This window comes from Theropithecus gelada, chromosome 4 (genome assembly GCF_003255815.1).
Source record: "Theropithecus gelada isolate Dixy chromosome 4, Tgel_1.0, whole genome shotgun sequence".
Classification (NCBI taxonomy): Eukaryota; Metazoa; Chordata; class Mammalia; order Primates; family Cercopithecidae; genus Theropithecus; species Theropithecus gelada.
Genome location: NC_037671.1, coordinates 153,282,039 through 153,306,370, shown reverse-complemented (window position 1 = coordinate 153,306,370; position 24,332 = coordinate 153,282,039). Strand labels below are relative to the sequence as shown.

Genomic DNA, 24,332 nt, shown 5'->3' with positions numbered 1-24,332 from the left:
TAAATGAGTGGATTTCATCAGCAATGTAAAACCTCAAATGAGACAATTAAGCACTTGTACATGAAGTTTTAGAAACTCATATACTGAAATTATAATGGTTTTTAAAACTATGTAACACTGTTTTGCTTTTTTAAATGTTTAGACAAGCGGATTTGACACAAATGCAATAAAGCCTAAGAGGCAGTAAATGAAAAAAAAAATCATGAAAAAAAAATCAAGAGACTCTAAAGCAGCTGGACTATTCGGGTTGATTAAATAATGTCTGCAGAATGCTGATGACTGGACCTACTCTGGCATTTGTTAATCCAGCAAATATTTACTGAGCACCTATTTTAATAGTTATTTGCTCTGTGCCAAACACTATCCCAAGTGCTTACGCATATTAACTTATTTAATCTCTCCTAAGAGGTAAACACTATTATGAAAATATCTATTTTTTAGGAAAGTAAACTGAAGTAGGAGTAATTTCAGTAGCTTACCTAAATTCACGTAAATAGTATGGAGTGGAGTTGTAAGCTGAACCAAGCAGCCTGGCTCCAGATCACAAGCTCTTAACCGCTATGTGATAATGCCAACCCCTGGTCTAGAAACTGGGAATATAACAATAGTCGAACAGTACATACATCTTCTTGCTTTTCATAAAGCTTGGAGTTTTGAAGTGGAGACATGCTTAAAACCACCAGTTGCAATCACAAGTGGCAAAGTGCCACAAGGGACAAGGAAGGGACTCTAGGAACAGGTTAGTGCAAGTCATTCTAACCTAAAGATTATGAGGCTAGTTATAATAGGAAAAGGTACAGACAGTGAGATAGGCAAGCACCACTTTCGTACTGACCTTGTTTTCTATTTGTCTTTGATGAGGAGGTATGCATAACTCGGCCAGAGATATTGAAGGAAGGAATCTTTCCAAATGGTTCCTCAGGTCAGCTGATCAACTTTGAGAGACATACCTCTGGGAAGCTGAAAGTTAGCATCTGACTAGACAGACGCGATCACACCAGCTTGAAACTGTCAGCATGGACTGTTGGGAGGGACAGTGTTTGCAAGAGGCCAAAAGTACAGAGAGAACAGCACAGTCAACAGAAGATCCTGATAAACTTTGCTAAGGTTATAGTGAGTGCCATGGATATGAGAAACTTTGGGGAACTGGGTACCTGCTAAGAAGGTGTCTCTAAAAGTCAGTTTAAATCTCGGTGATTAATTAAACATTTTTATGCCTCATTATAGTAGTTAAGTACTTTCTATGTACCAAACTCTATGGTAAGTCTTGGGAGAAAAAAATATTATTATTATTGTTATCCTGATCAAAGTTATGACATGGAAGAGCTGGCATAGGAACCAAAACCTAACTTATTCCAAAGCCAGTTCTTATGGTACTGTGGCTTGTGACCAAAATTCTTGCTGGGGTTTGCAAATGAAGCAAGTTAATACCCGTTCATAAGTAGGAACTAGTGACTCATTGGATCTGAGTGGAGAGCTTGATACAGAATTATCCTACAACTCTCAGAAGTAATTTGTCACTTAATGCCACTGATGCCCCTGTACAAAGGGTGAGAGTCAAATCTATGAGGACACACTAGAAAAAATGTAAGATTTTGTTCCCATTTCAAAGTCTGTATGAATTTCGAGTCTTGGTTGATTAGATTATTTCATTCAACATTAATTATGGCAGGATATCTAGGGACAGGGCAAAGTAGTAATCAGGAGAAGAGCTAAAACTGAGGAGAAACACATTTTAAAATGTCAGGGAAATGGATACACACAGATATCAAGAGAATGGACATAAATATTGCAAGCTGGGAGTTGTAGAGGCCCCAGTAAACAGCTTCTGGATGATCAACAGAAATGCAAGGGGAAAAGCAAAATGTGTGCTCAAACAGGGAAGCTATGAGAAATTGTCAGGAGAGCCAAAGAAATGGAGAAAGTGGAGAGGAGACAAGGCGAGACCTATAGCTGGGTCTGAACCCTGGCCTGAGGCAACTTGCTCTTGTGCTGCTAGTTCTTGAGTTCCTTGTCCCCTTGCTGAAAATGAATGAGCCATGGCAGGGTACCATATATGCTAAGAACACAGGGCAGTAACCAGGAGTGAATCAGTGGGTGAGGGCAGGAGATGATACAGCATCAAAATGGTTAGTGGGGATACAGAAGTGCTGTTGCAGTATTTTTTGCAAGTCCACCTCAAGAGGCCAAAATATTTTCGATGAAAATGCCGTTGGTTTTTACAAAATGATGACTGAAAAATTATTCTTAAAACATTTTGAGGACAAAGAGACCCATTTGCAAGCCCAAAACATTAAAGCTTTCTAGGACTTTCCTTCTACAGCTTTGCAACTGCCTTAGGACTTGCTTTCTAGGACTTTCCTTCTACTGCTTTGCAACTAACTGCCTTAGGACTTGCTGTCTGAATCATTTCCTGACCATCACTTGTTTCATGCTCCTCTAACAGACCAAAAATGTGGCATATTTGGGCATCATATGAAGTATATATTGGATTAGGCATCTATAGGTACATTACCCATTTCCTAAATTGTACCTTTATGTTTGATTACAATTACTTTGTGGCTTATCTATTAATCTATCCTGCGTCACAGCTAGGATTGCTAAATACAGGGAAAAGGGATTCTAACATCCTTTATAAAATATGGCAATGCTTAACTAAGTATATTTTCAGTTCCAGGTACAAATCTATTTAATTATACTATTCCTTTTGTAAGTTAGGTTGAACATAATGTTATTTTACTCAAACAATGTACTTAACTACTTTGAAAATCTATACCTCAATGAGTTTCTAGAAGAGCTCTCTAAAACTAACCAGTTCACTAAAAATGTGGTCCCAAAATAACTTCCTTATCTTAAAAAGAGGAAGTATTTTTGTCACCTCTAGTAACTTGGGTGGTGCTTTTGGGAATTCTTACGAAGTAAGAATTTCTTTCCCTACGTGCAAACCTCTATCTGCAGGTTACTGCCCTTGTCCTTGGGGCTTCTGGCTGGCTTATTACAGATTCGACGTGTTGTCTTTTGCCCTTTTGGTTCCTGTCACTGTCTTCTCTTTTCCATTCTTTTTCGTGGTATCTACTTGGTTCTGGAATATCTTTTTGGTTGCTTTTTCCCCTTTGTACAAAATGTTGTCTCGTTTTTTGAGCATTTCAAAAGCCCTCCCCAGTGACTTGAATTTAAAGAAAGCTGCAGAGTCGTAGCTCAGTGGAAAGCTTAGAATGACAGTGAAATCCCTAAATGGGACTATTTTTTCTGAATAGGGAAACCTACAAATAAAAGCTGTCTGCAGCTGGGACTGTGTGCCAAGACAACTATCACTGAAATGCAGAGGAAATAAAAAACATAAATAAAAAACAACCTTGGTACAAAGGACTCAAGTATTAAACTGGTGCCAAGGTAGAAACCTGGAAAAGGCCAACTTCATCGTAGTTGGTTTATCATCCATAGGTAGTTTGATGTGGTGGAAGTTTGCTTTGTCCCAGAAATGTCATCCCCATGAATGCAAGGATGCTCAGCAAGAAGCTCTAGGCCAGCTTAACTTCCTGAAAAGAACTGAAGGTCCCTAGGCATCTCTCTTTGATTTTCTTCTTTGTATACAAGGATGCTTGATTTTTTATTGGCAGATTTTTTCACCAGCGAGTCTTTGGAGTAGTCAGTTTCAATTCTGAATTTCTCCCCCTCCTCCTCTCATTCTTTCATGGACCACAACTTCACAGAATCCCCACTTTTTGCTCCTTTAATCCCACTCTACCTGCTATTTCAGCAAATTTTGACCTCCAATTGAATTCTGCCTGACATACTTGCATAGTTTCTCTTCTTTTTCTTTTTAGTTTATGCCATACCCTGGGTTATTACTTGTTTGCAAGACTGGGCAAATCCCAAATCCAAATTTAGTAGCTACACCCAGGCTGCCAAAAACATTCGAATAAAAACTTTAAAAAACACTATACAAATGCATGGCTAATGCTGTTAAAAATTCATGTTCACCTCCTCAGCAGGACCATCCATGCTGCTGGGCAATTCTTCTATGTGTTCCTCTTTTAGCTCCCTCAACTATGAGGCACGGATGTTATTTCAACTTTTTGCAAAGCTTTGCAATCCTCTTTATCCATCTATGCCCTATTTTTTTCTTAGAATATGCCTTTGTATAAAGAAAAGTGAGGCTCTCTGTAGCACACTAGACTACAAATTATTTCTATCTACATGGTACATCACCTCCTTTCTACCAGCCTCAGTGAAAAAGCACTCTTTCTAGTGCATTTTATTTGGTCACCCAGTTTCTGGCTTTCCTTCAGATCACACTACCGTGCTTATTTCCCTTAATTTAGCAGGAAAAACAGTCTCTCAACATAGATTCCTTTTTAACTACTTTCTCTGCTTTCTCCTTTATTTTGCTGTTAAAAAAAAAAAATAGCCTTTACTTGCCATCTTCATTTCCCCACTCACTTCTTTAAATTCATATTAAATATAATTTTTAATCGTCATTAAAGGAATGAATGCACCTATTTTAAAATATCTACATTGGAAAATACCAATTTCCAGATATATCTCTGCACACTCTCCCATTTTGCTACTCTTTGGCCCCTCTTTTTAACTCTTAGGCCAACAGAGCACTGTCATTTTAATGTTTCTTTCCACTACTGGATGCATTTTTTATTGCCTCTTTTGCATAAGGTTGATTCTCCAGTTTCTGATAGAGGGAATGGGTACTCTGAGTTCTCATATATCTGAAAATGTTGCTGTTGTACCCTCAGGCTTGATTGAAAGGTGATCAGGGTATGCTTCAGTGATGAACAGCAGTTGCCCCTAGAATTTTGAAGGCATTACTCCACAATCTCTAGCATCTAATGTTACTACTGAGAATTTCAATGGTATTTCAATGGTATTCATTTACATGGTCAATTTTGAAGTTGATTTTTGTATAAAAATTTTCCAACGTACTCAAAAGTTGCACAAACAGCAGAAAGAATTTTTTCCTGAACTATCTGAGAATAAATTATCAACCTAAAGCCTCAATACCTGACTACTTTAGTGTGTATTTCCTATGAACAAAGACATTTAACATTCTTTTACAGTAATAAAATGTAGCCATCAAAACCAGAAGATCAACACTGATGCAATACTATCACTTAACTCTTTTAACTCTTTAGGCCACCTCTTTGAATCCTATTCAAGTTTGACCAGTTGTTCCAACAAGACTTATATTTAAAAGCTCCAGTTCAGAATCACCCCTTGCAGGTCTCTTTAGTTTTCTTCATCTGGAACAACTTCTTTGACTTTTCCTTGACTTTTATAACCTTGACACTATTGTAGAAGACAGGTCAGTCATTTAGTGGGGTTTCGCTCACCTTGGATTGTCTGATGTTTCCCCATGATTAGATTCAAGATACATACTTTTGGCAGGAATACCACAGAAATGGTGCTGTAGCCTTCTTAGTATATCATAACAATTTTTAAATGCATGGTACATATATTCCAATTCTTTTATTTTTAAGTATTTCTGGATCATTACATTAAGAGTGTATCTCATGCAGACAACACATAGTCGCTGTTGAACTATGAAGATAAATCTGTGATCATCCTTACATACCTGTTTTTCCTCTGGCTAGTAGGGCTTAACACATTTGTTAAGCAAATAATAGTCCTTTGTTATCTATAGGCCAATCTTTAAAAATAATTGTTTTACATATTTGGTCCAGTTTTCTAATTATTTACAGAAAGGGGGAAATTCTATGTTAGTTACTTCCTCATGAAAGAATGAATTTGCCATTCCATTTCTCAAATTCTTATATATTATACTTTCATTATCATTCACTTCAAAATGTTTTTTAATATTTCTTCTGATTTCACCTTTGACCCATATATTAATATTATTTAGAGTTGGTTATTTAATTTTCAAATATTCCAGACTTTCCTAGACAATGTATTTTTTTCTAATTTACATCCATTGTGGCTAGAGATTATAGTCAGCAATACTGCAAGGTTTTAAAATTTATTTAGACATGTTTAGCACATCAACTACATTGGTGAATGTTCTATGTTCACTTAAAAAGAACGTATATTCTGCAGTTGTTGGATGTATTCTGTTGATGTTAGTTAGACGAAAGTATCTGATATTTTTGTTTTGATATTCCATACAGTTACTGTTTTCTTTGCCTGGTTGTTCCACATCCATGAGAGAAAAGTGATATAATTATTGGAATTGCCTATTTCTATTTTTGGTTCTGTCAAATTTTGGGTTTTTTTTTTCATTGAATTTGAAGCTCTGTTATTAGTACATACACACATATAATTGGTTTTAATTTTTTAAAAAATTTAGTGGGGACATAGTAGGTGTATATATTTATGGAGTACATGAGATGTTTTGATACAGGCATGCAATGTGAAATAAGCGCATCATGGACAATGGGTAATCCATCCCCTCAAGCATTGATCCTTTGATTTACAAATAATCCAATTATACTGTTTTTATTTTAAAATGCACAACTAAGTTAGTATGGGCTATAATCACCCTGTTGTGCCATCAAATAGGACGTCTTATTCATTCTAACAACAATTTTTATACCCATTATTCATCCCCACCTCCCTTCCCAGCCTCGCGCCACTCATTCCAGCCTCTGGTAACCATTCTTCTACTCTCTATGTTAATAAGTTCAATTGTTTTGATTTTTATATCCCATAAATTAGTGAAAACATGTGATGTCTGTCTTTCTGTGCCTGGTTTATTTCACTTAACCTAATTATCTCTAGTTCTATCCATGTTGTTACAAATGACTGAATCTCATTCTTTTTATGGCTGAATAGTAGTACTCTGATGTATATATGTACCACATTTTCTTTATCCATTCCTTGTTGATGGACACTTAGGTTGCTTCCAAATCTTACCTATTGTAAACAGTGCTGCAATAAACATAGGAGTGTAAATATCTTTGGTATACTGATAACCTTTATTTTGGCTATGTACTCAGCAGTGGGATTGCCAGATGATATGGTAGCTCAATATATATACATTTTTTTGAGGAACCTCCAAACTGTTCTCTATAGTGGTTGGACTAATTTACATTCCCACTAATGGTGTACAAGGGTTCCCTTTTCTCTACATCGTTGCCAGCATTCATTATTGCCTGTCTTTTGGATAAAAGCCATTTTAACTGGGGTGAGATGATGTCTCACTGCAGTTTTGATTTGCATTTCTCTGATGATCAATGATGTTGAGCATTTTTTTTATACGCCTGTTTGCCATTGGTATGTCTTCTTTTGAGAAACATCTATACAAATCTTTTGCCCATTTTTTTTTAATCGGATTATTAGATTTTTTTCCTGTAGAGTTGCTTGAGCTCCTTATATATTCTGGTTGTTAATCCTTTGTCAGATGGGAAGTGTGCAAATAGTTTCTCTCATTCCGTGGGTTGTTTCTTCACTTTCTTGATTGTATGCTTAGCTGTGTGAAAGTTTTCTAACTTGATGTCATTCCATTTGTCTCGTTTTGCTTTGGTTACCTATGCTTCTGGGGTATCGGTAAAGACATTTTTGCCTAAACCAATGTCCTGGAGATTTTCCCCAAAGTTTTCCTGTAGTACTTTCAGAGTTTGAGGTCTTAAATTTAAGTGTTTAATCCATTTTGACTTGATTTTTATATGTGGTGAGAGATAGAGGTCTAGTTTCAATTTTCTGCCTGTAAAGATCCAGCTTTCCCAGCACCATTTATTGAAGACACTGTCCTTTCCTCAGGGTAAGTTATTGACACTTTTGTCAAAAATGAGTTCACTGTAGGTGTGTGGGTTTGTTTCTGGGTTCTCTATTCTGTTCCATTGGTTTATGCATCTGTTCTTATGCCAGCACCATGCTGTTTTGATTACTATAGCTCTATAGTATAATTTGAAGTCAGGTAATGTGATTCCTCCAGTTTTATTCTTTTTGCTTAGAATAGAGTTGGCTATTCTGCATGTTCTGTGGTTCCATATAAATTTTAGGATTTTTTTTCTATTTCTGTAAAGAATATCATTGGTATTTTGATAGGTATTGCATTTAATCTGTAGATTGATTTGGAGAGTGTGGCCATTTTAACAATATTAATTCTTCTAATCCACGAATGTGAAATATTTTTCCATTTTTTGTGTCCTCTTCAATTTCTTTTATCAGTGTTTTATAGTTTCCAGAGCTATTTCACTTCTTCAGTTAACTCCTACGTATTTAATTGTATGTGTAGCTATTGCAAATGGGGTTGCATTTTTATTTCTTTTTCACATTGTTCACTATTGGTATATGGAAATGCTATTCATTTTTGTATGTTGATTTTATATCCTGCAATATCACTGAATTAGCTTATCAGTTTTAACAGTTTTCTTGTGGAGTCTGTAGATTTTTCCAAATATAAGATTATATAATGTCAAACAAGAATAATTTGACTTCTTCTTTTCCTATTTGGATGCCCTTTATGTCTTTCTCTTGTCTGATTGCTCTAGCTAGGACTTCCACTACTATGTTGACTAACAGTGGTGACAGCGGGCATCCTTGTCGTGTTCTAGATCTTAGGGGAAAGATTTTCAGTTTTTCCCCATTCAGTATGATACTAGCTGTGGGTCTGATGTATATGGCTTTATTATGTTGACGTATGTTCCTTCCATCCCCAGGTTTTCTTAAGAGTTTTTATCATGTGGTGGTGTTTAATTTTATTAAATGTTTTTTCAGCATTAATTGAAATGATCATATGGTTTTTCTCCTTCATTTTGTTGATATGATGTATCACATTGATTGGTTTGCATATGTTGAATCATTCTTGTATCTCAGGGATAAATCTCACTTGGACATGATGAATGATCTTTCTTATGTATTGTTGAATTCTGTTTGCTAGTATTTTGTTGAAGATTTTTGTATCAATATTTATCAGACATATGGACCTGTAGTTTTCTTTTTTTTTAATGTGTTTTTGTCGGATTTTGGTCTCAGGGTAACCACTGACCTTGTAGAATGAGTTTGGAAGTGGTCCCTCCTCCTATATTTTTCAGAATATTAATAAGAGTATAAGTAGAATTGGTATTAGTTCTTTAAATGTTTGATAGAATTCAGTAATGAAGCCATCAGGTCTGAGGCTTCTCTTTACTGGGAGAATTTTTATTACAGCTTTAATTTCATTATTTGTTATTGGTCTGTTCAGGTTTTGGATTTCTTCATTGTTCAATCTTGCTAGGTTGAATGTGTCCAGGAATTTGTCCATTTCTTTTAATTTTTAAATTTATGGGCATATAGTTGCTCATTGTAACCACTAATGGTCCTTTGAATTTCTGGAGTATCAGTTGTAATGTCTTCTTTTCCAATTCTGATTTTATTTATTTGGATCCTCTGTCCTTTTTTACTTAGTCTGACTAAAGGCTTGCCAATTTTAACTTTTTAAAAAACCAACTTCTTGTTTCATTGATGTTTTGTATTTTTTTCACTTCAATTTCATTTATTTCTGCTCTGATCTTTATTATTTCTTTTTTTCTACTCATTTTGGGTTTGGTTTGTTGTTGCTTCTGTAGTTCTTTAGGATGCCTTATTAGATTGTTTTCTGAAGCTTTCCCTCTTTTTTGATGTAGGCACTTACAACAATAAACTTGCCTCTTAGTATTGCTTTTGCTGTGTCTCATAGATTATGGTATGTTGTGTTCCTATTATAATTCATTTCAAGACATTTTTAAATTTCCTTCTTAATTTCTTTATTGACCCCACTGGTCATTCAGCAGCATATTGCTTAATTTCCTTGTATTAGTGTAGTTTCCAAAATTCTTCTTGTTATTAATTTCTAGTTTTGTTCCATTATGGTCACAGAAGATACTTGATATTATTTCAATTTTTTAAATATTTTAAGACTTATTTTGTGATGTAACACATGGTCTATCCTTGAGAATAATCCGTGTGCTGAGGAAAAAAATGTGTATTCTGCAGCCATTGGATTACATGTTCTATAAATATCCACTAGATACATTTGGTCTATAGTGCAGATTAAGTCTGATGTTTCTTTGTTGATTTTCTGTCTGGAAGATATGTCCAATGCTGAAAGTGGGGTGTTGAAGTCTCCAGCTATTATTATATTGGATTCTATATCTCTCTTTAGCTCTAGCACTTACCTTATAAATCTGGGTGCTCCAGTGTTCATTGCATATATTTTTAAAATTATTACATTTTTTGCTGAATTGACCCCTTTATCATTATATAGTGATCTTCTTTGTCTCTTCTCAAAGTTTTGGTCTTGAAATCTATTTTGTTTGATATATGTATAATGACTCCTACTTTTTTATGGTTTCCATCAACATGGAATATCTTTTTCCATCCCTTTATTTTGAGTCAATTTTTTATAGGTGATGTGTGTTTCTTGTAGCAAAAGACCAATGGGTCTTGTTCCTTCCATTCAGCCAGTCTATGTCTTTTGATTGGAGAATTAAGTCCATTTACATTCAATGTTATTATTGACAAGTAAGGACCTACTCCTGCCATTTTGTTAATTGTTTTCTGGTTGTTTTGTGATCTTCTCTTCCTTCTTTCATTCCTTCCCATCTTCCTTTAGTGAAGGTGATTTTCTTTGGTGTTATGATTTAGTTTCTTGCTTTTTATTTTTTGTGTCTCCATTGTATGTTTTTTGACTTGAAGTAACCATGAAGCTTGCAAACGCTATCTTACAACCCATTATTTTAAGCTGATAACAACTTAACACCATTTGCATAAACAAAGAAACAAGGAAAAAGAAAACAAATAAAAAATCTATGCCTTAACTTCATTGCCCACCCCATTTTTAAACCTTTTGTTGTTTCTATTTATATATTATTGTATTGACTATGTCTTGGGAAGTTGCCATAGTTATTATTTTTGATTGGTTCTTCATTGAGTCTTTTTACTTAGGATGAGAGTAGCTTACACACCACAGTTACGGTGTTATAAAATTCTGTTTTTCTATATACTTATTAATACCAGTGAGTTTTATACCTTCAGGTGATTACTTATTGATCACTGATGTCTTTTTCTTTCGATTGAAGTACTCCTTTTAGCCCTTCTTGTAGGACAAGTCTGGTATTGATGAAATCCCTCGGGTTTGTCTGAGAAAGTATTTATTTCTCCTTCATGTTTGAAGGACATCTTCACCAGATATAGTATTCTAGGGTACAAGTTGTTTTCCTTCAGCACTTTAAATATGGCACACCACTCTCTCCTGGACTGCAAAATTTCCGCTGAAAAGTCTGCTGCCAGACTTATTGGAGCTCCATCATATGTTATTTGTTTCTTTTTTTCTTGCTGCTTTTAGGATTCTTTCTTTCCCCTTGACCATTGAGAGTTTCATTATTAAATGCCTTGAGGTAGTCTTTGGATTAAATCTGCTTGGTGTTCTATAAGCTTCATGTACTTGAATATTTATATATTTTTCTAGGTTTGGGAACTCTCTGTAATTATTCCTTTGAATAAAACTTCTACCCCTACCTCTTTCTCTACCCTGTCTTTAAGGCCAATAACTCTTAGATTTATCCTTTTGAAGCTATTTTCTAAATTCTGTAAGCATGCTTCATTGTTTTTTATTCTTTTTTCTTTTATGTCCTCTGACTGTTTATTTTTTAATAGCCTGTCTTCAAGCTCACTAATTCTTTCTTCTGCTTGATGACATCTGCTATTAAGAGACTTTGATGTATTCTTCAGTATGCCAACTGCATTTTTCAGCTTCAGAATTTCCGCTTGATTATTTTAAATTATTTCATTCTCTTTGTTAAATTTATCTGATAGAATTTGTCTGAATTCCTTCTCTGTCTTTTTGTGAATCTCTTTTTAATTTCCTCAGTCCAGCTATTTTGAATGCTCTGTCTGAAAGGTCACATCTCTCTGTTTCTCCAGGATTGGTCCCTGGTGCTTTATTTAGTTCATTTGGTGAGGTCATATTTTCCTGGATAGCGTTGATGCTGTCAGATGTTCTTTGGTGTCTGGGCATTGAAGAACTCAGTATTTATTGTAGTCTTCACTGTCTGGGAATATTTGTACCTGTCCTTCTTGGGAAGGCTTTCCAGATATTTCAAAGGGCTTAGGTTTTATGATCTAAGCTGTATCTGATTTAGGAGTTACCTCAAGCCCAGTAACACTGTGGTTCTTGCAGACTCATAGAAGTACTGCCTTGATGGTCTTGGACAAGATCCAGGAGCATTCTCTGGATTACCAGGCAGAGGCTCTTGTTCTCTTTCCTTAATTTCTACCAAACAAACATAGTCTCTATGTCCAAGCCACCTAAAGTTGGAGTAACACAAGCACCTCTGCGGCCACCACTACTGTGACTGCACTGGGTGAGACCTGAAGTTAGCACAGCACTGGGCCTCGCCCAAGGCCTACTGTAACCACTCCCTGGCTACTGCCTATGTTCACTCGACGCCCTGGGGCTACACAATCAGCCAGTGGCAAAGCCAACCAGGCCTGTGTCCTTTTCTTCAGGGTGGCAAGGTCCCCTAGGCCCCACGTGGGTCCAGAGTTGCAGTCCGGTAGTTCAGGGACTAGAGTCAAAAATCTTAGAAGTCTGCCTGGTGTTCTATTGTACTGTGGCAGAGCTGGTACTCAAACCACAAGATGCAGTCCTTCCCATACTTTCTCCCCTTTCCAAAGGCAGAGGAGCTTCACCCCATAGCCACCACCACCCCAGGCCACAAGCAGTACTGACAGACTATCTCCAACGTTCCCTTAAAGCCCAAGGGCTCTAAGTCAGCTTGTGGTGAATGCTACCTTGCCTGGGACTTACCCTTCAGGGCAGTGAGCTCCTCTGTGGCCCAGGGAAGGTCCAGAAATGCCATCCAAGAGTCAAGTGCTAGAATCAGGGCTCCCAAGAGACCATTTGGTGCTCTACTCACCTGTGGCAGTGCTTGTACCTAAGGTGCAAGACTTTACTTTTCCCTCTGCTTTTCACAAGCAGAAGGAGTTTTGACCCATAGCCATCCAAGCTAGTAAGATGATGAGTTTCACCTGAAGTCAGAAAGTCTCAGAGACTCACCCAAGGCCCAAGACATAGTACCTGTGTATCACTAATGGTCATTCAGGGCTCAAAGGCTCTTCAGTTAGCGAGTAATGAATACTGCCAGGACTGGGTCCTCTCCTTTAAGGCAGTGGGTTCCCTTTTGGCCCAAGGTATGTCTAGAAATGTCTGGGACCTAGGGCCTAGAACAAGGGCCTCTTGACTCTGGCCATTGCTCTATCCTGCTGTGGCTGAACTGATATCCACATTGCAAGACAAAATCCTCCCCACTCTGTCCTCTGCTCTCCAAGTGGAAGAAAGGGGTCTCTTTTGGAGAGACTTGTGCAGCCTAGGGTTAAGGGAGAGCTGGTGGTGTCTGGCTCAGGGAGTGCTAGCATTACTCTACCCTGTGCAGCCCTGCCCCAGCTGGTGTCTCAGTATGTACAGCACCCACCCAGTCCACTGTTCTGGGCTTAGTTCAGCACTAGGACTTGCCTAAAAGTTGCCTAGACTGCCTTTCAAGTTTATTTGGAGACGTAGAGCATTGTAGCCCTTGGTGTCAAGGTTTGCAGAAACTCAGGTTTCAACTGTTGGGATCAGCAATTCCCCTCTGGCTGGGGCTGGTTTAAATGCTCCCTTTGTGGATGGACATCAGCTAAGTTTGATGTGATATTCCTTTCTGCTCTAACAGAACGGCAATGAGTTCAATGCCTCACAATTGCTGTATTCTCCTCCCTCAGCACTGAGAGATGCTCCCCACACCACACTGCCAGTTTCTGTGGGTGGGGAGGAAGGCATTGGGATTCAGGACTGTTTTTTCTATTTCTTCAGTGTCTCTTTCAGCAATAAAGTTAAAACCAGGTACTGAGTTGCTCACCTGATTTTTGATTCTTCTGAAGATTTTTTTTTCTGTGTAGATAGGTGTTAATTTGGTGTCATTGCAGGATAGTGGGACAATCGTTAGAGCCTTCTATTCTGCCATCTTGCTCCACCTTCCCACATATATAATTGTTATACTTTCTTAATGAATCAGCAGTTTATTATTATGGAATATTCTTCTTTATATCTGATAATACTCTTTGCGTTGAAGTCTGTTTTTTTCTGGTATTAAAATAGGCACCCCATATTGCCTAAGTTTATTGAATGCATGCTGTAATTTTTTCCATTATTTTCCTTCAATCAATCTGTATTTTCTTAACAAAAAGTTTTTCTCTTATAGACAGGATATAATGGGGCCATACATTTTTATCCAGACTAAAAATCTATATATTTTAATATGGCTTAAGCCCAACTTAATTAATAACTATATTTGTTATAAATAGATTACTTCTCCCCATTAGAAGATGGAAATTCTTAGCCCAGATTTTAAAAATCAAGACCCAACTATAACTTGCTATTTCTTTTCTGTTTATCTCACCTGTATTTTTGTTCCTGCCTTCCTTATTTTCTGTCTTCTTTTAGGTTAACTGATGTTGTTATAAAATATTCCTTTGAATTCCTCTGTTGGCATTTTAAATACACATTTTTTACATTATTTTTAGTGTATGCCGTAGGGTTTACAACATTTATTATTAAGTACCACAATCTACTTACAGTTAATTTTATAATGCTTCTAATAAAGTGCAAGAATTTTGAAAAATAAGACTTCTGTTTATTTGCCCCGTCCTTTTTGCTATTGTTGTCATATATATCATTTCTACAAATATTTCCTCAATCATATAGTTTTGGTCACTGTCACATAGCTTTCAAAAAAAGTTAATTAAGGGCCAGGCATGGTGGATCACACCTGTAATCCCAGCACTTTGGGAGGCCGAGGCGAGAGTATCATCTGAGGTCAGGAGTTCAAGACCAGCCTGGGCAACATGGCGAAGCCCTGTCTCTACTAAAAATACAAAAAATTAGCTGGGCATAGTGGCAGTTGCCTGTAATCCCAGCTGCTTGGGAGGCCGAGGCAGGAGAATCGCTTGAACCCGGGAAGCGGAGGTTGCAGTGAGCTGAGATTGTACTACTGCACTCCAGCCTGGGCAACAAGAGTGAAACTCTGTCTCAAAAAATAATAATACTAATAATTAATTAATTGAATACAATTTTTTTATTTAACCACATATTTACTAAGCATTGGTGAAAAGGACTGGAAATATGGGGACCGAAACACAGATCCTGAACTCTGTAATCTACCCTTTTTCTTTTCTTTTTTTCATTTCTAAGGCTAGTCAAGTGAAGCAATAGGGGTAGAAAAAGAACAAAGAAATCTGTAACTGGTTGTGATCAATTAGTTGTAAACATTACTGTACTTGGGTGAGCCTCACTACCCTTCTTGTCATCCCATGCAGAAACACAGTTTCTCTCTCTCTGTTTCATGCTTCCATTTTTATTCCATCTTAGTGAAGACTTTGTCAATGAGAAGCAAAAGGTAGATTCTGAAATGTTTTATTTCTATTTCTTTAAATATTCAGTGCATTCTGTCTAAATGAAAAAATATATGTCATATTATTGTTCTTGCTTAACTTTGCTGATTCTTCCCCTGACCATATTTTGTGGTCTGAAATCCAAACTCTCTGTCTTGTTATTATCCATTAACTGGTCCCTGCCTCACTGATACGCCTTTCTGCTTTAGCCAGACTGCACTACTTGTCATTTTCTCTGAATTCATCCTTCAGTTTCCGGCACTCTGGTTCTCCCTCTGTAGAGAAAGCATCTTAATCTGTTAGACTATCTGGCAAAAAGCACCTGTGAACATTCAGTTCAAGCATCATCTGCACCTATAAGCCTTCTGGTTCACCACCTGCCTCCCAGATACGAAAATTCCTACCTTCCACTGGGCCTCCAGCATGTCCTGGTCTTTGTTCTCTTAACAATTAAATGCACTTATTTGTTTACCTGATCTTTATGAGCATTTTTAGATCATAGAACATACTCTTTCCTCTTTTTATTCCATGTTTCTAGCACAGTGCTGGCACTGGAAGATACTGAATGAACAAATGACTGATTGGCTGCACGTATGAAGGAAGGAAGGAAGGAAGAAAGGAAGGAAGGAAGGAATATAAAAGCTTGTATATATTAAATAGTAGTGGATAATTTTAAGGTGATAAATATTTTAATAAGGAAGCAACATCTTAAACGGGATAAGTTAAATTGAGATAAAAATGTAGGGATTATCATGAAAATGGAGTAAGAATTGACCAAAGATCCTGAGATTTCTAAATATAAACTGAACCCTATGTACATATTTTTCTTATTTTTCTTAGGAAATATAGATTAGCATGTAATCTATAGATGATCAGCACAGAATTTCCACAGACAGTTGACCAAGCAGAAGAGGCCAGAATGAGAGAGTTCAAGGGAAGGAATATCTTCTCTAGACACATAACATGCAAATGTGCTTAATCATTTCAGAAACTGGTAGAGAAAGATTTAAATTCCTAAAAAATGTAAGTCCAAGACAGAGGGAAAACAAAATAGTCTTTTAGAAATCAGTGTTTTAATGATGAATAATTTTGACCAATTAAAGTTTAGACTAATTGCTATGGTGATTTTGGAAAAGAATGAAGCTAATGAGTTTCTGAATGTCAACTGCAATTTTTGAGTACTTTTAATTTGCAATCTTTTTATCTAATGGACAAAGCACTGAAGACTCCCTCTAAATGTATTCAAACTGCATTTTGGTTTTTACAGCTGTATTTTAGTATAGGAATTATATTTTACTATAATATCCACTCCGTTTTTTGGAAGTAAAGTCTTAGAAGGTCTCCTTTAGGAGCGTCAAATCATACGATCTCTCAGATTCCAAAAATAACTGTGCTCCACATTGCACAGGATAAGAATCTGGCCTGATATACTAATCCTACAATCTAGAGGAAAATAGTTGACCGATGGCTCGACCTAGCAAGTCATTCAGATAACTCTGCTAGGAGCATTGGCCCAGACTTTTTTTTAACATAAATTTTTGATTCATATCAATTTTCACTGAAAGAAACTTTGAGGAGAATGCCTAAAGATTCTGAATTCACTATAGTTTAAATGTCTGTCTCAGGTAGATAGAAGGCAATCCTTTTATTTCTTCGTTTTTGCAGAGGCAAGTAGGCAAAATAATAATAGTGATATTTTGTCTTTTCCTTCTTGCTTTTCTAGATATTAATTACTATAAATGTAAAAGTATAGCACAACTACCTATATGTAAATCTACTTCTGTCTAGACATTTACCTGAAGATCAATAGTTAGAAATCCATACAAATGATGTGCATACATAAATAATTAGTGTTCATCCTCACACTTTAGGATTTTTGCAGTTCATTTGTTAGTATTGATGTCTACAGAGAAAGGAGTGAAATGACACTACAAAGTCTAATGCACCAATCACATGAGCCCAATCATACATGGGAGAGAAGTAACAAGCTGATTCTCCTCGTTTTCCTGCCTGCATTTTCCCTTCTTGATTTTTTTAGTACCAAGGTAATATTTGATATTGGAGGGAAATGCACCAAAATATAAACATGAAAAGGAAAAAAAAAAAAAAGGGCATCAAAACAAGGGTGACTTTCTGTGTCTGCATTTCAGATTCACCTGCCAATTATTTCAGGCCCAGGAAACTCAGAGACACAAAGTTCGCCTACTTCTACATTATTTTCCCTTTAGTTGTCAGGATGTCAGACAACATGAAAATAAACACTATATATATATATATGTGTGCAATATTTTATTTAGTTAATGTTTTATTTGTTCAACATTTGCTAAATCAAACTGCTGTAGAAAAATACTTGCCTTGTGATTTCACTTTCTTTCTCTACCCTGCAGCTGAAAGACTAACGAGAAATACTACTAGTTCTGAGGCTTTTAGTTAACATAGTTTGGTGGACTGGTTTAAGAGCTTTGACCTTTTCCTGCCTAGCCCAGGGGCGCTGATCTATGAAATCAACTGTGCTTAAGATATATACATACACAATACAATTAGTTTAGCTGAGTGCTAGAGCGCATTAAATTTAACAAATGATATGTAGATAATGGTCCATATTATATACAGATCTATTAAGATCAATTATATCTAATTGTCTGTCTTTTACTATAAAGATTCATGTACTTTTTCCTCCATCAGTATCTGAGGGGAATACACAAGTTTTAAGGAAGAAACAGTAGCCCTCTCCAGTAATAGCTGGTCATCAGAGCAACAGTACACTGAAGTGATACCTCTGAAATTTCTCAACATAGCAGCTCAGTATATAGAAAAATATTCAAAACATTTTTCCGTACACATTTAAAGAATTTTTAAATACTATAGCACGAGTATCTGAATGATAATTTTATATTTTAGAAACAGAAGAACTTTAAAGATTTTACAGGCAAGCCTCTTCCTTTGACATAAGAGAAACAAGGCTCTGAGAGATGAAATGACCTGTCCAAGGTCAAACCTTGAGCTCCTGAAGGAGCCAGAAATAGAAAACAAAGACTTCTGGTATGAGATGGATTCATCAGGCTAACTCCTGTTGAGACGTCAGAATGTTTTCATTGTCTTTTAAAAATCTTACTTTATTCCCAGCAGTTTATGTTTATAAAAGCAGTCTTTAATGGATTATTTCCTCACCAACTCTCTGAAATACAAACTTTTATTTTCAAACTGCAGGATTTTCTTTTCGATAAAAAAGGTACTTTCTGTTGAAGATTTACGGGTTTTGCACGTTATGAAAGAGTAACTTCGCCCTTAGGCGTCCCGTGTCCACCGATTCCTCATCTCTGGTAGCCGCATCGTTGGTTGGAGTCAGAAAAATAGCTACAAACTTCCTAGTACATGAGAAGATCTGGCTCGACAAATTCAAATATGAAGATGCAGAAAGGAAATTCTAGAGCAGATGAATGGGCCTGTGGCCAGCACCTCCCGCCAGAGCTCGGCCTCAGGGCCTCCGGCGGCTCCAGTGGAGACCACAGCGAGCTCTTCCTTCAGATCGCCAGCCTGAAAGTGGAGAACCAGAGCCTGTGCGGCGTGGTGCAGGAGCTGCAGAGGGCCATCTGCAAGCTGGAGGCCCGGCTGAACGTGCTGGAGAAGACAGAAGAGCTCGCCCGGCCACGGTCCACAGCCCCGCAGACCCAGCACATGTCTCCCATGCACCAAGTGGAGCTCTCCCCGGCCCCCACTACACCCCAGGCCAGGCAGCAGAGGATAACGAGAATGATGACATTGATCTGTTGGCAGCGACAATAAGGAGGAAGACAAAGAGGCAAGGCGGCTGTGGGAGGAGCGGCTGCGGCAGTACACCAAGAAGGCAAAGAATCCCTCGCGGGTGGCCAAGTCCTCCATCCTGCTGGACATCAAGCGTTGGGACGATGAGACGGACATGACCCAGGTGGAGGCATGTGTGCGCTCCATTCAAGCTGGATGGCCTGGTGAGCCGGGCCTCCAAGCTGGTCCCCTTGGGCTACGGTATCCGGAAGCTGCATATTCAGTGTATGGTGGAGGACAAGGTGGGGACAGACTTGATGGAGGAGGAGATCACCAAGTTTGAGGAGCATGTGCAGAGTGTGGACATCGCAGCTTACAACAAGATCTGAACCCTGAATGTGTGTGTGAGGCCCTACCACGATTAAAAACAGACCGGCAAAAAAAAAAAAAAAAAAGGAAAAGAAAAAGAAAAGCAAAGCAAAGAAAGAATAACTTCGAATTCGGAAATTTATTTTAGAAACTTAGAAATACTTGTTGACTTATATGTCACTTGAAACTTAATTTGCCATTCAAGATGTTCATTCATCAAGGATTTAGGAGCACTTCATTAATTTCAGAAGTTTAGCCAGGTGCAATGTGTAATCCCAGCACTTTGAGAGGCTGAGGTGGGTGGATCACTTGAGCCCAGGAGTTAAGAGACCAGCCTGGGCAACTTGGACCCTCTCTCTACTAAAAATAGAAAAGATCTAGCCAGGTGTGGTGGCTGCACCTGTAGTCCCAATTACTTGGGAGGTTGAGGTGGGAGGATGACTTGAGCTGGGAGGTGAAGGTTGCAGTGAGTGAGCTGAGATCGTTCCACTGCACTCCGGCTTAGGTGACAGAGGGAGACCCTGCCTCAAAAAAAAAAAAAAGAAAAGAAAACCAAAAAACCAAAGTTTACATTCACAAATGAAACATTGGTGTCTGTTTTTTCCTCCTCTCCTTTTAAAGTCCAGTTGATATTTGGTAACAAGTAGAAGATTAAAAACTTAGTTGGGGGAACAGATCTTTTGAAAATAAGAAAGCAAATGACTATTCTTATCCTTCAGGTGTTTTTATAAAAGATTTAGAGAAGGAGTCCGAAATATATATTTCTGTCAACTGACTGGGGCTCACTGGCTTGATTTGCGCAGTAGTGTTCTTTTTTTTTTTTTTTTTTTTTTTTTTAAAAAAAAAGAAGAAGAAGAAGAAGTTCACATCTTTTTTTTTTTTTTTTTCTTTGAGACGGAGTCTCGCTCTGTTGCCCAACCTGCAGTGCAGTGGCGCGATCTCGGCTCACTGCAAGCTCTGCCTCCCGGGTTCACGCCATTCTCCTGCCTCAGCCTCCTGAGTAACTGGGACTACAGGCGCCCGCCAACATGCCCAGCTAACTTTTTGTATTTTTACTAGAGACGGGGTTTCACCGTGTTAGCCAGGATGGTCTCGATCTCCTGACCTCGTGATCCGCCCGTCTCGGCCTCCCAAAGTGCTGGGATTACAGGCGTGAGCCACCGCGCCCGACCACAGCTTAACAAATACTTTTAGTTTAATTTTGGAAGAGTATTTTGTTGATTATGTAGGACACTTTGTCTAGTGATTTATCAGACACTAAGCAAATAATGCAAGTTAATTCAGAATATTGTCTGACACATTTTAGTGCTACAAAATTTAAAATTTGATATTTTAAAATGCATTTATAGGTGCAAATGCCTTACAATGTACTGAGAGTCTGCAATGAATCTAATAAACACTATAGATTTAAAGATTAAACCATAGGAGATCAGCAAGGCCATCAAAAGGCCCTCAATTAATAAATATATTAATTGATCTTCCTGTATGGCCCAATTTAATTGGTATTCTCTCTGTTATAGAGTAAGCAGTGAGTTACACACACACATACACACACACACACACACACAAACTAGCCTGGTGTTCTCTATTGAGATATATGCACAAGTGATTGATGTAAACTGAATAATTGTCAGCCCCTTCCCTATGTAGAGTGTCTCTAGCCATTGTTCAGTGCCAGTAGCTGCTCTCCATGGGATACAGCTTTGTATGGAAACCTCTAGTCTAACAGTTATCATGATGCTTTTTATCATGATCACAAAGCATTTAATTGCACAGAGCAATGTAGAAAACAGAGTCTAGGTCAAGACAGATCATAATCTAAGACAGTACTGATGTGGGAAACAGAACATATGCAAGCAACAAAATAATAAGCAACGAATCATTATAAAGATAAAACTTAGTAGTTTCATTGTATTCCTGTTCAGGGTAAATGCATTTTGGACAACTCACCTTTGATTGCTAAATGCTTCATAGGGGCATCAGGTGATATCATTTCCTCACTGAACTGTAATTACTCCAGAGATTACACTTTCTTCGCACTGCATCATTGGAAAAAGAGGTGTGATGGAATGGAGAATATACTGAAAAATAAGGAAATACAAGAGTTCTTTCTGTACATGAACAGTACACATACACAGCTAATTACCAAAGAACTTCTCCCCCTTTATACAGTAAGGATGACTATAATCAACAAGCATTTCTTGATTTCTTTAAAGAGCTAACTAAAAATATAAGAACAAAAATCTTTTGGAAAAGGACAGATAAGACAAAGAAATATATACTCAAGGAAACAGTAATAGCAATGATGATACTAATAATAAACAACCTTTCCTTTTAAATTTTACCGTGATGCCCAACTTCTCATGTTTTTGTAAAAATCCTTTGGCACTTACCAACAAATCTGTGTTCCAAGAAGAAAATAATAATCTGGGCAATTTTCAGGTATTTGTATATTACTATGACAATAGGTTATCAAAGAGAGAGGAAACTAGGTAGGAATTTAACTTTTTTCTTGGGATGTTTTCTGAAAAAGACTAATATATTTTAGTACTTAAAGCCCAGAATGACAGAGTCAAACAAAATATATCAATATGAAAACTAGTAAACATTCTAAAGGGTATTATTCTGTGATAGTGAACACCTTAGATTTGTGTGTGTGTGTTTGTGTGTGTGCTACTTAAGAGGAAACAAAATAATTGTGATTATCAAATGAAAAGTTTGCCCTGAAATAAGGATTGTAACGGTTATAAGCTGCTAAGTTTTGCTCAAATTAGCCTCAATTCTGCTTTAGTGCAACATAGGGTTTGCTAAAAATCTCTGTGCAATGCAAAAGAACACAATAAAAATCATAGGCCTTGGAGGATAATACTCAAAACATTTGTCAGTGGAACGTTTATAGAAAGAAGGAGCTAATACATGTTAGCATAGTTTTACATTCATTAAATGATTAAAAAATACATAAATACTGCAAGAAATATGGCACTTTATCTTGAAAACCACCTGAAGTTTGTTTGTGGAAGAGTTGCAGCTTGTATTAATAATAGTGAAGCGGTGGAAATGGACAAGAAGTTGTAATAGTAGATGTGCATGGGCTGGGCCACTGATTGTCCTTGTGAGGTGTGTGTGTATGTTGTGTGTTCTTATGAGACTCAGTTCAACTGTGAATGGTTTCTTGCATTCACCTGGTTGGTCGAGCAGATGAAGTAGTGCACAAATAAATGCAAATTTTGCCTTACGCTAAATTTGTTTCCTAATATATTAATTGCATTGAAACAGATTCCCATTTTAAAAATCATTATAGCAGAACTGACTGTCTTATGTTGGTTGTATTCAAAGTTTTATTGGTATTTACCAGAATATAGTAAGAAAATAATTTATCTGAGGCTCAGTTGTTTGACCAGACAAAATCTCAAATAGTAAGTAAATGAAAGTAAATGGGCCTGTCAAACCTATATGTAAACTACAGTATAATAGTGCAAATAAGCATCAGACCAGTGGTTTCTAAACTTCAGCATGATCAGAATCAATGGCAGTGTTCATTAAAACACAGATTTTCCCCATCCCCAGAGTTTCCGTTTCAATATTTGCATTTCTAAACATTTCCAGGAGATGCTGATGCTGCTGGCCTGGGAGAAAGAGCCACTGATTAGAACTGATTGAGAACCACTCGGTTAGACCATACTAACTACTGCTGAAAGCAGTTTATGACACTGTCTCAGACTCACATAAGCAAGAAAATAAGTTTTCATCATGGTTACCAATGAGAATGTGATTTTCTCTTCAAAATGATCCCAATAACCTTCCTCCAACTTTCTCTGCTCCATTGCTAGTAGAAAAACAGACAACAAAAAAATAAAGAAAAATTTAATATTTAGGATCAGTGAAATGTGGTGGGCATTTTGATTACCTCCAAATAAGTCTTTGTCACTGTTCATTGTATAGAAACCGTGCATTTGTTGGAAGAGTTGACCTCTTCCAGCGGTGCACCTTGATTAGAATAAATCAGGTTAATCTCATTTACCCCAAGCATCCATGATTGATTCCTTCAGAGAAATATTTAGAACTTCAATTCAATGGCTTGAGTAGCAATTCTCTCTTTCCTTTCTATAAATCTGAATGGAGAAACAGGTCACTTCAGAAGTTGCTGGCAGCCGTTTTATAACCATAGAACAAGCCAGACTTAGGGCAAAGCTACAACTGCAAAACCAGAGCCAAAAGAATAACAGGGACATAGAGCCAGATTCTTCATTGATCAAAAGCTGAAGCCCGTAATACCACGAAAACTTTAATCATTTTCACTTTTTAAGCCAATTTGAGTTGAGTTCTCTGTTGCTTTAACCAAAAACAAAACAAAGAGAAAACAAACTCCTACTTAAAAAGGCAGAGATAAAGCCAAGAAGAGATGAGAGCTAATAAATAAATCAAGCAACAAGCATATTGGAGGGATCCACAGTCTCCATAGAAATCTATTGATAAGCTTTCTACTTAAAGTGAACTTTAGCTATTTGTAGATGCAAGGACTAACCAAGATCTTGCTAATAAGAGTTCTGAAACCAAGTATCAGCAGTTCCAGGTAGTAAAGCCTGGATAAGCCACCAAAGGGATCAAAAGACTCAAAACTGTGAGGCTGCAAAGCATTTAGAACAATTACATATGAAGACTAATCCCGCAACCCCCTAGTAAGACCTCCAGTATCTATACAGAGAATGAATGTAGTCTCCATTCCTAAGTGCAGTTAGTCATTCTTTTTTTGTTTGTTTGTTTTTGATGGAGCCTCACTCTGTTACCCAGGCTGGAGTGCTGTGGTGCAATCTCAGCTCACTACAATCTCCACCTCCCAGGTTCAAGTGATTCTCATGCCT

The 24,332-nt window shown here is 37.3% G+C and overlaps 1 pseudogene; it reads left to right on the top strand.

Annotated features, from left to right (window-relative positions):
- Nucleotides 1–19,490, top strand: part of LOC112622679 — a 52,069-nt pseudogene extending 32,579 nt beyond the window's left edge.
- The last annotated feature ends 4,842 nt before the right edge of the window (nt 19,491–24,332 follow it).